The 14486-nt window shown below is 41.4% G+C and overlaps 1 protein-coding gene across 6 annotated transcripts in view; it reads left to right on the top strand.

The window, feature by feature from the left end:
* Nucleotides 1-14486, top strand: part of LOC128698111 (BTB/POZ domain-containing protein 6-B-like) — a 154418-nt gene that overhangs the window by 138351 nt on the left and 1581 nt on the right. The window lies entirely within an intron of this gene.

The raw sequence follows: 14486 nt of genomic DNA, 5'->3' as shown, positions 1-14486 counted from the left end.
ATGAGCTTATCCAGTCACTTGAGGAACAAAGTTCTCTTGGCCCTCAAAGCTGGGGAAGTCATGACGAAATTCTCGCTTGTGAAGAGTGGTGGTACCGTGGGTAGTGATGAGTTTCTCAGCCTCGATGTCGTCAGTACAGACGACAACGAAAGCCTCATTGAGTGACAGACTCGCATTACACTTGACTTGCAGAATGCCACTGGTGGCAGCTGCAAGTGCTAGTTTGGACGAGTCATTGACTGTCCCGCTTGCTGGTTTGATCTTCACTCGGTATGAGAAGTGCATCGTGGAATATGCCGTCCCGACAGGGATCGCAGGGAGACGATGAAGTGATGTGTATGATGTGTGAATGTGTAGATCTTCATACTTCAGTCCATTTTCTGCAGTCACTTTACAGCTTTTGCAGTATTAGCAGGGCCAGATTAAGAAGTCTCCAGGCCCTAAGCTATTCAGATTGGCGGGGCCCCTTTGAGTTACGGGTAAGCGAAGCGACCCCTTCCAGTTTGGGGGGGGGGGGGGCTCGGTGTGAGCCTGTTTAAGGTCTAATTAAATACATTCTGGCTATTTAGATTAAATTTAATAGGGAAAGTACATCAAGACAACCAAAACCATTTACCAACAGCCATTATAACTATCTTGTTAAATCATGCATTTTAAAGAGAATAAACTCAAGACAGCATAGTATTACTAGATTAGGCTATTAAAGTAGTGACATCATGTACCTATTATATTCAGCATAACCACTACAGCACTATTATTCCCTTTATAAATCACTGACCATTATTGTTATCATTGCATCATGCATAAGACTATCAAATCATATAAACTCAAGAAAGTAAAGAATTGTTTATATTCACAGGCACTTCTTAAATAAACTTTTTTCTGTATTTCATATTGGCAAAATCATCAATTATATTCTGAAAATCAATATCAATGTCTATCAACAACACTTCAGTTAATTTGTCACAGTACAAGTCTAGATAACATGTAATTACTACAGAAAATTGGAGAGGAATCTCCCATACTCACCCATTAGCCGGAAAACACAGCTGTTCTGATGTAAAGAAAGGCGTGTTGAGTGTTGCCATCTATGGTTAGGTTGGTAGACAGCAACCACCCAGGGAAGTACTACCGTCCTGCCAGATGACTGTGAAACAGAAACCTGTAACTGTTTTCATGATGGTAGGATTGCTGGTGTCTTTTTCTGTCTCATAAACACGCTAGATAACAGGGATATCTTGCTACTCCAACTTACACTTTGGTCACACTTCACAGACACGCACATGCATATATATATACATATATCTAGGTTTTTCTCCTTTTTCTACATAGCTCTTGTTCTTCTTTATTTCTTCTATTGTCCATGGGGAAGTGGAAAAGAATCTTTCCTCCGTAAGCCATGCGTGTCGTATGAGGCGACTAAAATGCCGGGAGCAATGGGCTAGTAACCCCTTCTCCTGTAGACATTTACTAAAAAAGAGAAGAAGAAAAACTTTATAAAACTGGGATGCTTGAATGTGCGTGGATGTAGTGCAGATGACAAGAAACAGATGATTGCTGATGTTATGAATGAAAAGAAGTTGGATGTCCTGGCCCTAAGCGAAACAAAGCTGAAGGGGGTAGGGGAGTTTCGGTGGGGGGAAATAAATGGGATTAAATCTGGAGTATCTGAGAGAGTTAGAGCAAAGGAAGGGGTAGCAGTAATGTTGAATGATCAGTTATGGAAGGAGAAAAGAGAATATGAATGTGTAAATGCAAGAATTATGTGGATTAAAGTAAAGGTTGGATGCGAGAAGTGGGTCATAATAAGCGTGTATGCACCTGGAGAAGAGAGGAATGCAGAGGAGAGAGAAAGATTTTGGGAGATGTTAAGTGAATGTATAGGAGCCTTTGAACCAAGTGAGAGAGTAATTCTGGTAGGGGACCTGAATGCTAAAGTAGGAGAAACTTTTAGAGAGGGTGTGGTAGGTAAGTTTGGGGTGCCAGGTGCAAATGATAATGGGAGCCCTTTGATTGAACTTTGTATAGAAAGGGGTTTAGTTATAGGTAATACATATTTTAAGAAAAAGAGGATAAATAAGTATACAAGATATGATGTAGGGTGAAATGACAGTAGTTTGTTGGATTATGTATTGGTAGATAAAAGACTGTTGAGTAGACTTCAGGATGTACATGTTTATAGAGGGGCCACAGATATATCAGATCACTTTCTAGTTGTAGCTACACTGAGAGTAAAAGGTAGATGGGATACAAGGAGAATAGAAGCATCAGGGAAGAGAGAGGTGAAGGTTTATAAACTAAAAGAGGAGGCAGTTAGGGAAAGATATAAACAGCTATTGGAGGATAGATGGGCTAATGAGAGCATAGGCAATGGGGTCGAAGAGGTATGGGGTAGGTTTAAAAATGTAGTGTTAGAGTGTTCAGCAGAAGTTTGTGGTTACAGGAAAATGGGTGCGGGAGGGAAGAGGAGCGATTGGTGGAATGATGATGTAAAGAGAGTAGTTGATAAATTAGACACATGTGCAACTCTTGGGTATCTTTATTGAGGAAACGTTTCGCCACACAGTGGCTTCATCAGTCCATACATAGGAGAAACTTGAAGAACAGGAGGAGAATGAGGTAATCAGTCCCTCAACCTTGAGTCGATGTGTTCAGTCCATCAATCTCAAGATTGATGGACTGAACACATCGACTCAAGGTTGAGGGACTGATACCTCATTCTCCTCCTGTTCTTCAAGTTTCTCCTATGTATGGACTGATGAAGCCACTGTGTGGCGAAACGTTTCCTCAATAAAGATACCCAAGAGTTGCACATGTGTCTAATTTATCAACATGTCGGTTCTCTGAACCATTCATCTACAAAGAGAGTAGTAAGGGAGAAAAAGTTAGCATATGAGAAGTTTTTAAAAAGTAGAAGTGATGCAAGGAGGGAAGAGTATATGGAGAAAAAGAGAGAGGTTAAGAGAGTGGTGAAGCAATGTAAAAAGAGAGCAAATGAGAGAGTGGGTGAGATGTTATCAACAAATTTTGTTGAAAATAAGAAAAAGTTTTGGAGTGAGATTAACAAGTTAAGGAAGCCTAGAGAACAAATGGATTTGTCAGTTAAAAATAGGAGAGGAGAGTTATTAAATGGAGAGTTAGAGGTATTGGGAAGATGGAGGGAATATTTTGAGGAATTGTTAAATGTTGATGAAGATAGGGAAGCTGTGACTTCGTGTATAGGGCAAGGAGGAATAACATCTTGTAGGAGTGAGGAAGAGCCAGTTGTGAGTGTGGGGGAAGTTCGTGAGGCAGTAGGTAAAATGAAAGGGGATAAGGCAGCCGGGATTGACGGGATAAAGATAGAAATCTTAAAAGCAGGTGGGGATATAGTTTTGGAGTGGTTGGTGCAATTATTTAATAAATGTATGGAAGAGGGTAAGGTACCTAGGGATTGGCAGAGAGCATGCATAGTTCCTTTGTATAAAGGCAAAGGGGACAAAAGAGAGTGCAAAAATTATAGGGGGATAAGTCTGTTGAGTATACCTGGTAAAGTGTATGGTAGAGTTATTATTGAAAGAATTAAGACTAAGACTGAGAATAGGATAGCAGATGAACAAGGAGGCTTTAGGAAAGGTAGGGGGTGTGTGGACCAGGTGTTTGCAGTGAAACATATAAGTGAACAGTATTTAGATAAGGCTAAAGAGGTCTTTGTGGCATTTATGGATTTGGAAAAGGCGTATGACAGGGTGGATAGGGAGGCAATGTGGCAGATGTTGCAGGTGTATGGTGTAGGAGGTAGGTTACTGAAAGCAGTGAAGAGTTTTTACGAGGATAGTGAGGCTCAAGTTAGAGTACATAGGAAAGAGGGAAATTATTTCCCAGTAAAAGTAGGCCTTAGACAGGGATGTGTGATGTCACCGTGGTTGTTTAATATATTTATAGATGGGGTTGTAAGAGAAGTAAATGCGAGGGTCTTGACAAGAGGCGTGGAGTTAAAAGATAAGGAATCAAACATAAAGTGGGAGTTGTCACAGTTGCTCTTTGCTGATGACACTGTGCTCTTGGGAGATTCTGAAGAGAAGTTGCAGAGATTGGTGGATGAATTTGGTAGGGTGTGCAAAAGAAGAAAATTAAAAGTGAATACAGGAAAGAGTAAGGTTATGAGGATAACAAAAATATTAGGTGATGAAAGATTGGATATCAGATTGGAGGGAGAGAGTATGGAGGAGGTGAATGTATTCAGATATTTGGTAGTGGAAGTGTCAGCGGATGGGTCTATGAAGGATGAGGTGAATCATAGAATTGATGAGGGGAAAAGGGTGAGTGGTGCACTTAGGAGTCTGTGGAGACAAAGAACTTTGTCCCTGGATGCAAAGAGGGGAATGTATGAGAGTATAGTTTTACCAACACTCTTATATGGGTGTGAAGCGTGGGTGATGAATGTTGCAGCGAGGAGAAGGCTGGAGGCAGTGGAGATGTCATGTCTGAGGGCAATGTGTGGTGTGAATATAATGCAGAGAATTCGTAGTTTGGAAGTTAGGAGGAGGTGCAGGATTACCAAAACTGTTGTTCAGAGGGCTGAGGAAGGGTTGTTGAGGTGGTTCGGACATGTAGAGAGAATCGAGCGAAACAGAATGACTTCAAGAGTGTATCAGTCTGTAGTGGAAGGAAGGCGGGGTAGGGGTCGGCCTAGGAAAGGTTGGAGAGAGGGGGTAAAGGAGGTCTTGTGTGCGAGGGGCTTGGACTTCCAGCAGGCGTGCGTGAGCGTGTTTGATAGGAGTGAATGGAGACGAATGGTTTTTAATACTTGACATGCTGTTGGAGTGTGAGCAAAGTAACATTTATGAAGGGGTTCAGGGAAACCGGCAGGCCGGACTTGAGTCCTGGAGATGGGAAGTACAGTGCCTGCACTCTGAAGGAGGGGTATTAATGTTGCAGTTTAAAAACTGTAGTGTAAAGCACCCTTCTGGCAAGACAGTGATGTGTCATGTGGGAGTTCGACACGTGGATTAGGTAAGAAATACTCACGTAGGCTGTTATTACGTATAATTACAGATATGTAGAGAGAGCCCTGACAGCCGTTACCTTGTCTCCTCGCTCACTCTCGTCAACTGACTGACTGGCCACCCACGTACCCATAGAGGGTCTTTGAATAATGCCAGGTCAGCGCAATATGAATAGACAGTGACTCAGGCAGAGACGGTTGGTCGTTGAGTCAACGGTACACTGGTTACTGGTAACTGGTTACTACTACTGAGAGCTCGGCGACGCTAACGTATGTCGTCCCGACATACAACTAATACAAACTAGAGATGGCAGGTATACGGTTTGGGCTGATTCTATACAATGGCAAAGTACACAACAATTAAACATTATAACATACATAAGTAGAACATTGGAATGGAAGCTTACGTAACTGAAACTGTAATGCAATACAAGGTATAATATAGCACAACTTAAAACTCAATGAATGAACATCGAACTCAACGTTGAGATTACAAGTGATAAAAAAAAAATTTTGATCGATCGATCTGTATTCATGTGATCTACGGATTCTGAGGAAGGAATATATACAAAGAAAGAGTGTTTAACAGAAAGGCAGATTCGGTGCACTCAAATCTAGACTGTTAACTCTCAGAACGCGGAGAGAACATGAACACAAAAAAAAATTCTTGAATACTGATAAGTTGATACTGTAATTATTCATCTATACAGGTTATTTACATTTAACCCCAACTCTGCTAGGGTAAGATTGACATATGCAGAATGGGTGTCATCTCTGGGAGGATCAAACTCTGTAGCATTGGCTAACTCATGCTGTATTTGAGGCAAATCTGAATTGGAAGTGACAAATGATACTTGAGGATTTCTCAATACCTGTCGTGTACGTAGGGAATAACGACATTCAGGTTGATCGTCTGACTGAGTATCAGAGGAAGAGAGTACAGGATCAGGAGGATTGTCAGAGTCTGTCACATTAGTCTGGGTGGGAACATCATTATCATCACATACTAACTTCATATGATCTAAATGCGATTCTTTATACTGACCAGTACTAATCTCTCTAACCTTATACTTATTACCAGTGATATGTTCAACTACTCGATAAGGACCAACAAACTTTTGATCAAGCTTTGGCATTGCAGACGTTTTGTTAAAGTTAATCAGCATAACTCTCGAACCTACTTTGATTTTGGATGGCTTTGCTCGAGTGTTTGCGACTCTTGTAAATTCTGTTGTTGATTTATGAAGTGTTTCACGGATTCTTCTAAAAACACTTTGAGCTAAGCTGGTACGAGTTGCTATGAAATCATCAGGGTTGTAATTTGGTTTCGGATTAGAATATAACAACTCATAAGGCAAACGTTTATCTACACCATACAATGCATAATGTGGAGTGTCACCTATAGAAACATTGTAAGCAGAATTTATAGCACACTGCACATCAGGTATAACTTCATCCCAAGTTTCACTGTTGGGATTGATAGTGGCTCTCAAGACATCAAGTACTTTCTTATTGGTTCGTTCCGCTAACCCATTGCTGGCAGGATGATGAGGAACAATGGTGGATTTAGAGATCTTGTACAAGGTACACAAATTTTCAAGAATCTCATTACAGAATTCACCTCCATTATCTGTTACTAGTGACTTAGGGGTGGTATGCCTGCAGATAATGCGTTCTTTAAACGCTTTAGCTACTGTCTCGGCAGTCTTATCTGCAATAGGAACTAACTCACAATATCTGGTGAAATGGACTACCATAACACACAGATGTTTGTTACCTTGGAGGGAACATTGGAAATTAGTTAACAAATCTAGCGCAACTCTTTCCCACGGTTCGCTAGTAGTTGGATATACTTGGATTGGACTAGGACCATTAGCATTGCCTTTATGTTGCATGCAGACACTACATTTCTTAACATACTCAGAAATATCAGTTGCCATACGAGGCCAAAAGTATTTCAATCTGGCTTGTTTTACTGAACGATCCATACCAGGGTGTGCAACACCTGGTACATCGTGAACTAGCTGTAACGCTACATTCACTAGTGACTGTGGAATTACTAACTGGTATACTCTTCTGCTAGGAGTACCCAACTCGGCTGTTCGATACAGTAATTCTTGGTTCATGACAAAGTCACTGATGGGTGCTGGTGGCTTCACAGTCAGAATAAGATCTTCCTGGAGCAGGAATCGAATCACACCAGACCACATGGGATCTGTTCGTTGAGCATTCTTTACATCCTCGACAGTAAATGGAGGATCTGCAGTAACTACACTAACATGTCGCGATAAGGCATCTGCGACTACATTTGACTTGCCAGGTAAATGCTCAAAGGTGGGATTGAACTCTTGGATAGTCAAGGTCCATCTAGCTAACCTTCCAGTAGGTTGTTTGTTCTGGAATAAGGGTCTCAGCGGAGTATGGTCTGTCAAGACATGAACAGAGTACTGATAAATAATGTCTCGGAAGTGCTTTAAAGACCATACTATTGCTAAAGCTTCTTGCTCAGTTACTGTATAATTACGTTCAGCCTTCGTAAGGACTCGGCTAGCAAATGCAACTGCGTTGTACTTGCCATCGGTCTTCTGAGCTAGTATGGCACCTATGCCAATTGAACTAGCATCAGTTGTCAGATAGAAGGGCTTAGAAAAATCTGGAAATTTCAAAATTGGAGCAGAAGTTAGCTTTTCTTTTAGAGTTTGGAATGCTCTTTCTTGACGGAAGGTCCAAACAAAAGGAGCATCTTTCTTAAGCAACTCAGTTAGAGGAGCAGCTATGGAAGAAAAATTGGCAATGAAAGATCTATAAAAACCTGCTAAGCCCACAAAGGATCTTACGGCATCAGCAGTTTTGGGAGTTGGAAAATTTAGTACTGCAGTTACTTTACTTTGGTCAGTCGTAACCCCTCTAGGAGTGACTACGTGACCAAGAAACTTAATTTCTGATCTGAAAAATTGACATTTAGACAGTCTGATCTTTAAATTGGCTTCTTCAAGCTTACCAAGTACTACATCAAGTCTTTTCAAGTGTGTATCCACGTCTTTAGACATGACGATTACGTCATCTAAGTACACCATAAGTGCATTACCTATGAGACCTCTAAAGATATTAGTCATGAGCCTTGAGAACGTGATAGGGGAAGATCGTAATCCAAACGCCATATAGAGGAAGTGATAATGACCTGTAGGAGTGGAGAATGCAGTTAGCTCTTGGCTGTCCTCGTGAAGAGGGACTTGCCAAAACCCTTGTAACAAATCTAGGGTTGAAAAGACTTTGTTATCTCCGATATTACGTAAAAGATCACCCAGTACAGGGAGTGGGAAGCGATCTGGAATGGTTTTCGCGTTTAACTTCCTAAAGTCAATCACTGGGCGCCAAGTACCATCCTTCTTAGGTACTAGTATCAAGGGTGCATTCCAAGATGAATTGCTAGGTGCAATAACTCCATCATCAAGCATTTGATTGATCAATTCTTCTGCGACAGCAACTTGTGAATGAGGCATTCTGTACGCAGGTATGTAGATAGGTCTAGTACCAGGTTCAAGTGGAATACGATGGGACAATAAGTTCGTTATACCCATCTTCTCACCTGGTAAAGCAATGGCTTTACGACGTTTGTTCAACAGAGTCAACAAACGCTTGACTTCATCTGGGAAGTCAGTGAGAGCTAAGTCTTTCTCCTCAACTGGTGGAACAGATTGATCCAGTGAAGTGGATGGGGTCTCTTCGGCAGAAATAGCACCGACCCACTGGTCAGGTGACAACTCATCCTCTACCTGAACAGGGTAAGGATAGTGAACAAGGTCAACAAGATTGGTATTTGCTCTGAGGCGAACACTGTGACCAGAAGTGTTGGCCAGGTAGAAATGGATCTTACTATCTCTTACAACATGTAAGGATGGTTCAACAAATAGACCTTTTACTTTGCAGGAATCACTGTCAACTAGGACGTTATCACCATCTGGAACACTAGGAACAACAACAGACACTCTAGTGAGAGCACTAGCCGCAACAGAAACGTCTTTCTGCAGACGGCATGTGACATCAACAAGAGATGGCATTACTAGTTTCAAGTAATCGTTTTCCGACAAGGCGTCCCCTGTGGAGAAACTACTACTCGAACTAGCAGGCATTGCAGGGATAGGTTGTGCACTCAAGGCAATCTGAGCGTCCTCGGACACTTGAGGCATCGGACTATCCTGCAAATCTGAAGGTATAGGTGGAACACTGATGGGAGTGACAGAATTACCAGTGCCTGACCGCTTGGGTACGCTACTGGAGAATGCATTAGCTTGTAAGGACTTAATCCGTACATCATACTCTGCAGCAGTATAACAGATTTCTGATCCAAGCTGGTAACCCCAGAATGGAACGATCAAGTCGTCAATTTGGGCATGCCATCGATAAGGGTCGAGCACAATGTGTAAGTCTCGCATGGAAGCAAAGCCCAGTAGAAGGTCACCAGGGAAAGTAATCTGGTCGACAACAAGGAAGGAAACAGTGAAGTCTCTACCTTGGATAGAAAAGGTTAGGGAAGTCCGACCTCGGACACGCAGGTGAGAACCAGATACTCCACTAAGGGAGGACACAGGAGTCGGTTCTACGAGAAGGACATGTCGTAACTTCTTATCCTTAAACAAACTAGACCTAATAATATTGACTTGCGCACCAGAGTCCATGAACAAATGAACGGGCGCATTATAAACAGATGCTTGCACTATAGGGCCTATGGTTGCATTGGAAGTTATGTGCAAACAAAAAGGTGGATTGTCATCAGAAAAGACTTGTTCTACTTCATCCCCAAAATCATCTATGTCAGAGACATGTGAAGCAACATCATCAGCAGGGTTGTCATTCTCGAGACTGCTTAAGGCTTCAAAGGAATTGTGAACGGGGATGGTGTACTCATTATCACCTACTGTCACCATGGGACGGTTTGACTGGGGCGCTCGAATTCCCCCGAATTGGAAGAACGAGCCTGGTTCTGGTTAGTTTGAGAATTGGAAGAATGAGCCTGGTTCTGGTTATGTTGAGAACCACGATATCTGTTTCCTCTACGGGTTCTGCGGTTGGAACGAGCACGGAAAGACCTAGAGTACTGAAGGTTATAGAGAGCATTGCACTCTGATGTGTCATGTCCATGTATTCTATGATAAGTACAGTAGGGAAGATCTGGGTACTCATCATCAGTACGACGTCTCTTAGGGTAACTATCAGGACAATTAATTGCAATATGGCCACGGAAACCACAGTTGTAACAATTCCACCGACTATGGTTACTGAATGTACTATGAATACTACGAGGTGTATAACGACTCTGTACACTGGTTCTTGGTGATCTCTGAGATGGTTGACGACCACGATTTGTCTCTGTGGCGCAAACAAGAGGTGGTGCAGACTGAGGCATATGTGTGACATTACTTTTGATACAAGGGAAAGTACCCTGGGGGCACAAGGAACGTACATGATTTAAGGCTGTAAGTGGTTCCATCGTCACAGTTGGAGGATGAGCCTCATAAGCACACAGAGAAGCAGGTGGCATTAGTTCTTTAATTGCTCCAAAAGCTGCCAATTTAGCTGTTTTTACTGGGACAAGGAAAGAACGAATCAGTTCCTCATATTGTGACCACTTAGTAAGATTCCTGAAGTCACGCATATCAAGGAGATCAACAACGTGAACAGCAGCAGGAGATCGATAAAGAGCTTCTTTAGCAAGTCTGATAAGACTTTCCTCTGAAGGAGGACCTTCACCTAGAGCACTAGCACGAGAACGAATAGCCGCAAACCATGCTTCAAGACTATGTACATGGCCATTGAATAAAGGTAACGCATCAAGGGAATCACGAGTATAACTATAGTATCTCGGTGTCTGGGTCGGTCTGTCAGTCGCTAAGGAACTGTGAGGACTGATGACAGGGGCAACAGTAGCCTGAGAGGTCGGAGTGTCGACATTCACTAAAGTATCACTTGACGGTATGTGAGACATAATGGCAAAGTATCACGAGAACAAATAAGGCAAAAATAATGAACAATAAAAATGATATAAAATTCTAGAATTGAAATAAAAGATATACAACTAATTCTGCAGAAGGAATAAAAAAAAAAATGTCTAAGATACACTGCAAGAGGAAGGACAACTCAAGGTCAAGAAAAATTTACATTGAAATATACAAGTAAAAATATTACTGGAGACTGAATTAAATGCAAAATGAGCTGTCTTTACTCTTGCTAATAAAGAAATTAATTAATTAAATTTTAAATCAAAGTAAAAGTTTAAAATAAAATTACTAAATTGTTAACTGGGAAATTTAAGTATTTTCTAAGAATGCATAGACAAAATTAAAATATAAATCATAAAAATATTGATAAAAGAAAATAATTCACTGCAGAACAAGTGCAACAAAATAAAGTGTAGAAATAATCACTGCAGTAATAAAGTGTCACTGGGAAAACTCAGGTTAAATGATAAAATTAAAATATGAAGAAAAAAAAATAAACTGATTGAACACTTTAACTCTTAATTGTAAATTAGACAAAACAATTTACTCAAGCAGAGTAAAGAAAACACTTTACGTTAAAAGTAATTAAAATTTCATCAAGAGTGAATTTGTTCAAAGAAATATAAAAATATGAATAAAATAAAATAAAGGAACAAAACGGGTAGTGTTACACTTACAGTGGCAGGGCACACAACAGTATTAGTATATTCTTACAACAAATTCTTGCTGTGACTGATACGACAAAAATTTGCTGGCAAAAATAATGGTACACAGTCTGCGAAAAAATTAGAGGAATGAGACACTGCTGGCATACGAAAAAAAGACACACATAGAAATAAATGGATAATTTGGTATACTGGGGTGAATATCACTGCATGAAATACAATGACAATTACTGGAGAATACAACGCTGAAAGAATACAATAAAAAAAATTGAATCACTTCACACAGAGTGACTGACTGGTACACTACACAGTAATACTTACTAGAGACAGGAGTAGCATAAAGAAAAACACAGAATAAAAAATATAAGATAAGTGAAAACACTGAAAAATATTATAAAAATAATGAGTCAAAGAAATACTGCATTTACACTGAAAAACACAAGGTTTAGAGTAAACAAGCAATTTACTATAAATGTCTCACACACGCAAATGTCTTTAAATGCAAGAAAAATGACTCTAAATTATCACTGAAGTCTGTAGTAGTCGGGTGATTACTGGTGATGAGGGTAGGATGTAGGTTGTCCTGCGCGGTGAGGGCTGACGTCTCCTACACTCACTGTTGTCGGAAGAAATGCGCGTTCTCGGGGAACTCTCATAATTGGGTTTTATCGTTGGCGCTCACCTACAATCTCTTGACCAATTATGTGAGCCAAAACAGTATTAGGACCCGGTACAAGGGTACAAACAACCACAGGTAGATGAGGTGGGTGGCTGGTGGTGGTGATTGATGGTGGGTGGGTGAGAGTATGGTGGGTGGCTGAGAGTATGGTGGGTGAGAGACTCTCGCTGGGGCACTGCCACGCACCCCACTCTACCCACGAAGGTGGCTTGATAAGCCACTCTATGCCACAGGAATGGTGAAAACCACTCTTAGCATCCAACAGGGAGCACAAAGCGATATAGACAATACTTCAGAGGAACTTGGCTTACTTCTTACTGCGTGGCTTACTTCTCTCTCTCAGCTGGGTTAGAAGCTGGGTTGGCTGACTGGCTTACCCCACGAGAATGGCTGACTGGAAGACGTGTAACGATGCACAAAGCACGGAGGAGCAGTTGGATGACAGGAGACAGGCTGGATGATAGGCTGACTGGCGTTCACTTCCACAGTCTGGCTTACTGACTGGCTTAATTGCAAAATCCGGGTCAACCCCTCGGAGATTGAAGCAATTAGCACACGAACTAAGCCAGGAAGCTTGAAACGGCTGCAACAGGCTTGCAGGCTGGAGGTGGTGAGTGAGGGTAGTGGCTGGTGGTGGGTGGTTCACCTTTGACCCTGCCGCTACTCACAAACAGCCTTCTAACTTCTTGAATTACCCTTAAAAACGTAAATCCACGCTCCACACCGCTGTCACCATTTGTCATGTGGGAGTTCGACACGTGGATTAGGTAAGAAATACTCACGTAGGCTGTTATTACGTATAATTACAGATATGTAGAGAGAGCCCTGACAGCCGTTACCTTGTCTCCTCGCTCACTCTCGTCAACTGACTGACTGGCCGCCCACGTACCCATAGAGGGTCTTTGAATAATGCCAGGTCAGCGCAATATGAATAGACAGTGACTCAGGCAGAGACGGTTGGTCGTTGAGTCAACGGTACACTGGTTACTGGTAACTGGTTACTACTACTGAGAGATGGAGTGAATGATGGTGAAAGTTTTTATTTTTCGGGCCACCCTGCCTTGGTGGGAATCGGCCAGTGTGATAATAAAAAAAATAAAATAAATTTACTCTCCAAACACTTGAACTTTTTAGGTAGGGACCCCTTTGCACTTGCACCATGTGCGCAGTCTTGGACGAGCCCTTGAACCCCTTGGACCGCAGGGCCCCCAAATGCGTGGGGCCCTAGGCAAATGCCTAGTTTGCCTATGCGGTAATCCCTAATAATTAGGGATACTTTTAAATCAACTGCAGATCCTACAATAATAATAATAATAATAATAATAATAATAATAATAATAATAATAAAGTAAATACTGATAATAGTTGTTCATTTGCCTTTGTTCTGCATTACATTTCAATAAAAAATGATGGTATACGACATCACTTAGCTTCTCTTTTATTTATACTGTATTTATTTCATACACCTGAGTTACAGAACCATGCACACAGTAAATAGGTAAAGATAAAGGCAACAAACACACAGTAAGGACAGTCATGAAATTTTCACAATGAATATTTATCGCACCTTAACATAGGTAATACTCGAGGAGTTGATTTGCTTCATTACAGCGGAGTAGAGCCGTGTGTGGTACTTTGACGATATTGACCTTGTACATAATGGTAAGAATACCCATATCTCTCCATTGTTGATGGCTCTGCTGAAATGACAGATCTATCTAGGCTGCGTCCAGGCAAGAGATAGGTCATCTTGCTTTGTTCCCTATTCTGTTAAGAAGTTGCAGATAATACAGGGAGGCAGGCAATCCAAGAAAGTGGAGCATACTTAAGGTGTGAGCACACTTGTGCCTGGTACAGAATCATGCAGCCTCTATTATCTAGCAGATGCGAGATATACCTAAGTGCTGCAAGCTTTATCATCATTTGTGTTTTCTCAGGAACAAATGTGACCTACAGACGTTTTTCTCAGGCTGATTTAGCCTTTCCTCTCTAGGATAAATAAATGTCAGTGAGCAGTCATTTGTATATGCACGTGATTCTGGGATGAGATGAAGAAGGTAACTGAGGTAGATATTACATAACAATGGCCCAAGCACACTTCCCAGTGGAGCACATGCACTAGCAGAGTGTCTGATTGAACCTGCCTTATTGAGAAT

The sequence above is a fragment of the Cherax quadricarinatus genome, chromosome 45 (assembly GCF_038502225.1).
Source record: "Cherax quadricarinatus isolate ZL_2023a chromosome 45, ASM3850222v1, whole genome shotgun sequence".
NCBI classification, from domain to species: Eukaryota; Metazoa; Arthropoda; class Malacostraca; order Decapoda; family Parastacidae; genus Cherax; species Cherax quadricarinatus.
The sequence above is the reverse complement of the archived record's forward strand: the minus strand, read 5'-3'. Positions and strand labels throughout refer to the sequence as shown.